The sequence below is a fragment of the Silurus aristotelis genome (assembly GCF_946808225.1).
Source record: "Silurus aristotelis genome assembly, chromosome: 4".
NCBI classification, from domain to species: domain Eukaryota; kingdom Metazoa; phylum Chordata; class Actinopteri; order Siluriformes; family Siluridae; genus Silurus; species Silurus aristotelis.
The window spans coordinates 16,814,197-16,821,157 of NC_139577.1; positions in this window are offsets into that span (position 1 = coordinate 16,814,197).

Below are 6,961 nucleotides of genomic sequence, written 5' to 3' on the forward strand. Positions count from 1 at the left end.
ACCAGTCCAATGTCTGATATGTTCACTAGGACACAGAAAGTAAGTAGAAGTAAGAGCAACATCTTTCTGTTACTTTAGTGTGCTTTATATTTTATATTGGACTGGATTCCCTCCCTGATCTATTAGACTGGCAATCATTAGGCAAGCCTATTCTTGTCCACTCCTGACACCATAAAGTCTTTGATTATGCTTTTTAAAATGCAAGCTTTCTTTTAATGTTATATATTTAATTTATTTATCTATTTAATGTTATATAGAGTTAAATTATTTTTCTTAAGTTATTCTTAGTGACATGTACTTTTATTTGGTCATGCAACCTTATGAGGAACATTTACAGGTCTTTGTTTTGTCAAACAGCCAAAACGCTTAACTGACACAACTTCAGTCCCTATAATAGTTTCTTTGTAAAATGTAAAAAAAAAAAAAAAAAAAAAAGAAAAAGAAAAAAAAACTTAAAAGATTTGGAATTCATCCACACCTACAAGGGTCAACTGAGCTGTAATGCCATACTTTCCAAATCTCCCCCTCACTTATAAGTGGGAGGAATAGTTATCTGTTGGGACATTCTTTCAGTTTTCAGTGAGGCACTGTTCTACAGGAAATACATGTGGCTAGTAGTTTGAAATTCTTGAAAAAATTATTTGTATAAATACGTTAGTCTAATTTCTGTAAAGGCAGATGAGTTTTTTGTTTATTTTGTCAGTGATATGGACATCTGAAGCCTTGTTGGCACTCACTGCTGTTTTGGTGAGGCAACAGGTGAGGACATCAGTGGGGTCAGAATGCAGAAAGAAGTAGCTCTACCCCAAGGCAGCACTGCTAATCATAAAACAGATCTTCTAACCATTATGGAACAAACACATCCATGTAACTTGATACTATTAATTCCCATAACACAGGTATCATCATTCTGCAAATATGTTATCAATTGTTTAAAAAACACACCTGCTCTAGATTTACATGTACATTAACAGTCATGTGAAAAAAAAAGTATGGTAGTATCTATTGTTTAATGTATCAGGGCATAATAAATAGCCATCTGGTCATTATCAAGAATTAATTAAATACAATCTGATATGAACAACAACATATAACATATATAACAACATATAACAACATATAACACATATAACAACATATAGCATATTACATGTCATTGTTTATTTTACAAAAAAATAAGCTGAATTGGAGAAACCATGTGTGAAAAATGTACTGCTAGATCTAAGAGGCTAGGTAGCAGCCAGTTGCATCTTATATGATACATTCCTCCCCACTGTACTGATCACTAAGCTCAGTGACCTGGGTATCTGAACCTCCATTTGCAGATGGATTCTGGATTTTCTTACCAACAGACCTCAATCTTATAGGTTGGGCAACCAGGTATCCTCAACCCTCATTTTGAACACTGGCATCCCACAGGGCTGTGTTCTGAGCCCACTACTTTACTCCCTGTTCACCCATCCGACCAACTCCATCACTGTATGGTACGGAGGCTCCACTGTGTGTGAACGCAAAGCCCTGCAAAGGGTGGTCAACTACCTGCCAACTTCTTCTTCTTCTTTCGGCTGCTCCCATTAGGGGTCGCCACAGCGGATCATCCGTCTCCATACCACCCTGTCCTCTATATCTGCCTCTTTTACACCAACTACCTGCATGTCTTCCCTCACCACATCCATGAACCTCCTCCGTGGCCTTCCTCTTTTCCTCCTACCTGGTGGCTCCATCTTCAGCATTTTTCTACCAATATAATTCATGTCCCTTCTCTGCACATGTCCAAACCATCTCAATCTCGCCTCCCTCACCTTGTCACCAAAACATCCTACATGTGCTGTCCCTCTAATAAACTCATTTCTAATCTTGTCCATCCTCGTCACTCCCAACGAAAACCTCAACATCTTCAGCTCTGCTACCTCCAGCTCCACCTCCTGTCTTTTACTCAATGCCACTGTCTCTAATCCATACAACATCGCAGGTCTCACCACAGTCCTATAAACTTTCCCTTTCATTCTTGCAGATACTCTTCTATCACAAATCACTCCTGTCACTCTTCTCCACCCACTCCACCCTGCCTGCACTCTTTTCTTTACTTCCCTAACACACTCTCCATTACTTTGCACTGTTGACCCCAGGTACCTGAACTCCTCCACCTTCTCCACCTCTTCTCCCTCCAACCGCATCACTCCACTGCCCTCCGTCTCATTCACACACATGTACTCTGTCTTACTCCTACTGACTTTCATTCCCCTTCTCTCCAGCGCATATCTCCACCTCTCCAGGCTCTTCTCAACCTGCTCTTTACTCTCACCACAAATCACAATATCATCTGCAAACATCATAGTCCAGGGAGACTCCTGTCTGACCTCGTCCGTCAACCTGTCCATCACCACTGCAAACAGGAAAGGGCTCAGGGCTGATCCTTGATGCAGTCCAACCTTCACCCTGAACCAGTCTGTCGTACCTACTGCACACTTTACTGCCGTCACACTGTCCTCATACATGTCCTGCACCACCCTCACATACTTCTCTGACACACCTGACTTCCTCATACAATACCACAACTCCTCTCTCGGCACCCTGTCGTACGCTTTCTCTAAATCCACAAATACACAATGCAGCTCCTTCTGTCCTTCTCTATACTTCTCCATCAACATCCTTAAAGCAAATAAGGCATCTGTGGTGCTCTGCCTCGGCATGAAACCATACTGTTGCTCACAGATGGTCACCTCTTCTCTCAACCTGGCTTCCACTACTCTTTCCCATAACTTCATGGTGTGACTGATCAACTTAATTCCCCTGTAGTTACTGCAGGTCTGCACATCTCCCTTATGCTTAAAGATCGGTACCAGCACACTCCTTCTCCATTCCTCAGGCATCCTCTCCCCTTCCAGAATCCTGTTAAACAATCTGGTTAAAAACTCCACTGCCATCTCTCCTAAACATCTCCACGCTTCTACCGGTATGTCATCTGGTCCAACCGACTTTCCATTCTTCATCCTCTTAATCGCTGCTCTCACTTCCTCCTTACTAATCCTATCTACATCCTGCTTCACCAACTCCACATCCTCCAACCTTCTCTCTCTCTGATTTTCCTCATTCATCAGCTGCTCAAAATACTCCCTCCATCTTATCAACACACTCTCCTCACTAGTCAACACATTTCCCTCTCCATCCTTTATTGCTCTAACTTGCAGTACATCCTTCCCAGCTCGGTCCCTCTGCTTGGCCAATCGGTATAAATCCTTTTCTCCTTCCTTAGTGTCCAACCTCTCATACAGCTCCTCATATGCCTTTTCCTTGGCTTTCGCCACATCCCTTTTAACCTGCTGCCGCATCTCCTTGTACTCCTGCCTACTTTTCTCATCACTCTGTCGATCCCACTTCTGTTTTGCCAACCTCTTTCCCCTAATGCTCTCCTGCACTTCCTCATTCCACCACCACGTCTCCTTGTCTTGCTTTCTATTTCCAGATGTCACACCAAGTACTTTTCTAGCTGCCTCCCTCATCACTCCTGCAGTAGTTGCCCAATCATCCGGCACCTCTTCACCACCACCGAGCCCCTGTCTGACCTCTTCCCTGAACCTCACACTACACTCTTCCTCCTTCAGTTTCCACCATCTTATTCTTCTTTCAAACCTTACTTTCCTCCTCTTCTTCTTCGCCTCCAAAACCACCCTACAGACCACCATCCGATGCTGTCTAGCTACACTGTCCCCCGCCAACACCTTACAGTCTCCAATCTCCTTCAGGTTGCATCTCCTACACAGAAGATAATCCACCTGTGTGCACCTTCCTCCACTCTTATACGTCACCCTATGATCCTCCTTCTTCTTAAAATACGTGTTCACCACTGCCATTTCCATCCTTTTAGCAAAATCTACCACCATCTGCCCTTCCACATTCCTCTCCTTAAAACCATACCTACCCATCACCTCCTCATCACCTCTGTTCCCTTCACCTACATGCCCATTAAAGTCTGCCCCAATCACCAATCGTTCTTTCCTAGGTACACCATCTACCACTTCATCTAATTCACTCCAGAATCTTTCTTTCTCCTCCATCTCACAGCCAACTTGTGGAGCATAGGCACTGATGACATTTATCATCATCCCTTCAACTTCCACCTTCACGATCATCACCCTATCAGAAACTCTCTTCACCTCCACTACACTCTTACTGTACGCTTCCTTCAGAATCACCCCTACACCATTTCTCTTCCCATCCACACCATGATAAAACAGTTTAAACCCACCTCCAATGTTCCTGGCCTTACTCCCTTTCCACTTGGTCTCCTGAACACACAACACATCTACCTTTCTCCTCTCCATCATATCAGCTATCTCTCTCCCTTTACCCGTCATAGTACCAACATTTAAAGTACCAACCCGAACCTCTACTCTCCTACACTGCTCCTTTTCCTGCCGTCTCTGTAGACGCCTTCCTCCTCTCCTTCTCCTCCTTCGGCCAACAGTAGCCCAATTTCCACCGGTACCCTGTCGGCTAACGATACCTGTGGCGGTCGTTGTTAACCCGGGCCTCGACCGATCCGGTATGAAATTCTCATTTGTGATCCGCATATTTGATTTGGCACATGTTTTACGCTGGATGCCCTTCCTAACGCAACCCTCCCCATTTACCCGGGCTTGGGACCGGCACTAAGAGTACACTGGCTTGTGCCCCCCTAATGGCTGGGTTGGTCAACTACCTGCCAACTACCTGCCATTAAACACCTTTACCACAGCAGATGTCTGCGCAGAGCTCACAACATTGTTTAACCTCCTTCCATCAAGAAGGAGATACAGGAACATATGCACCAGAACCAGCAGGTTCAGGGAGAGCTTTTTTATATCCACCATCACACTACTAAACTCTACACTACACAGTTAGATCACTGTATAGACACTGTATATATCTTCTGTACAATTATACATACAATGTACTTATTACATAGTATATCTTTTATACTTCTCATTCTCCACACATATTGTGCTTTACGTACAACATCTGCACTATTTTATTCATGTGTATCTTTATACACCTTACTGTACATTGTGCCCAACATTTCGCATTCATGTATATACTGTATGTGTATATAATATGTGCGTGTGTATATATATATATAATAAACATGTCTAATATATATATATATATATATATATATATATATATATATATATATATATTAGACATGTTTATTCAGCTTGCACATTTCTTAAATGCCATAATCTTATAACCTCCTACTTCTGTACATTTCTTTTTCAATGCCATAGCCTAACCATTTACCTGTACTTCTCAATAATGTCCACACATATCTGCACTCCTATAGCCTTTATATTTATTCACTGTACATATGCTTACATATATATATATATATATATATATATATATATATATATATATATATATATATATATATATATATATATATATATAAAACATGCTGTAAATATGCTACTTTTTCTGCACTATTTGTGCGATTGCTACTTTTTGCACTTCTGGTAGATGGCAAACTGTTTTTTGTTGCTGTGTACCTGTACTATGCAATGACAATAAAGTTCTATCTATCTATCTATCTATCTATCTATCTATCTATCTATCTATCTATCTATCTATCTATCTATCTATCTATCTATCTATCTATCTATCTATCTATCTATCTATCTATCTAATTAAATGGCCTTAATTAACTGATCGTTAGCAAGTGTGACCACCTCTATAAAATCCAACGTTTTAGTTGATTATTTGTAAAGAGCATTTAGTTGTGTGGCAATGCAATGCCAAGAAGAAAAGACATCAGCAAAGATCGAAGAAGAAAATGGCTATAAATTACATCTCAAACTCTACAGGACTCAGATAAATGTTAAATGTAAAAGTCCAAGTGCAATTAAAAAATACTAATCAAGTACAGTTTGTTTAGAAGAGTTGCCAGGAGAAAACCTCTCTCTAAGAAGAGCATGGCAGCGCATCGTTTTTTTTTCAAATTTTCTCCTGAACAAACCACAAGTCTTCTGGATCATTGTCCTTTGTACAGACAAGACCAAAATGGAGATGTTTGGCCAAAGTGCACAGTGCCACTTTTGGCAAAAGCACAGAATTTCAGTACAAACACCTCATACCAACTGTTGAACAGAACATTCTTGGGGAGGTGATGATTTGGTCTTTTTTTGCAGCCACAGGACTAGTAATAGCTAATAGTGACAAACAGTGCCAATCTTGCAGCTCCTGCTCTGCTTGGAAAATATATTTTATTTTTGGTGATTATCTATCTAGTGAGAAAAAGACTCAAATCTGACTCCTTCAACTTAAAACAGCAGCATTGCCAAAGGGCTAATGACTGACCTCTGTCTGCTGAAGCAAGGACACCTTTCAATCTGTAGTGTTTGGGGTTCAATTGCAGGCTGACGACCCATCTCTGGAATGACTGCAGCTCAAGCAAGCCTAAGGCAATGTGACTGCTGTCATCAGTCTAATCATTCTTAACAGAAGCTGAAACTATAGACAGCCTTACTGGCAAGCATGATTATATGTGCCACATGCTAGTGCAACTTGCAGTCTTAGTAGGTCCTGGTCCATGCCAGTAAATTGTGTTCCTTGCTTTGGTATTTTGATGTTTACCATGAGTTAGTGTGCCACAGTGTGAGAAAGAAAGATAAAGTAGGTGAGTTTGGGATGATTTGCTTTTTAGTGAGAGTCCACAGCAGGAAGTGGTCCAAATATGACAATGTTCTGGTAATAAAAACAGATTACACGAGAACCTTTTAAAAGATAAAGTAAGCAGTGCATCTCCCACTCATAATGTGTGAAATGTGAGTATTCAGGGGCAGGTTCATGCTGACTGAAATTAAAAAGTGGACAGAAAACCTTTATCTTTGGAACAAGAAAATAAAAATTAATACAAACTGATTTTGAGCTGTTGGGCCCAATATTTTATAGCACTTCTATACCACTGACAGGCCAACCCATG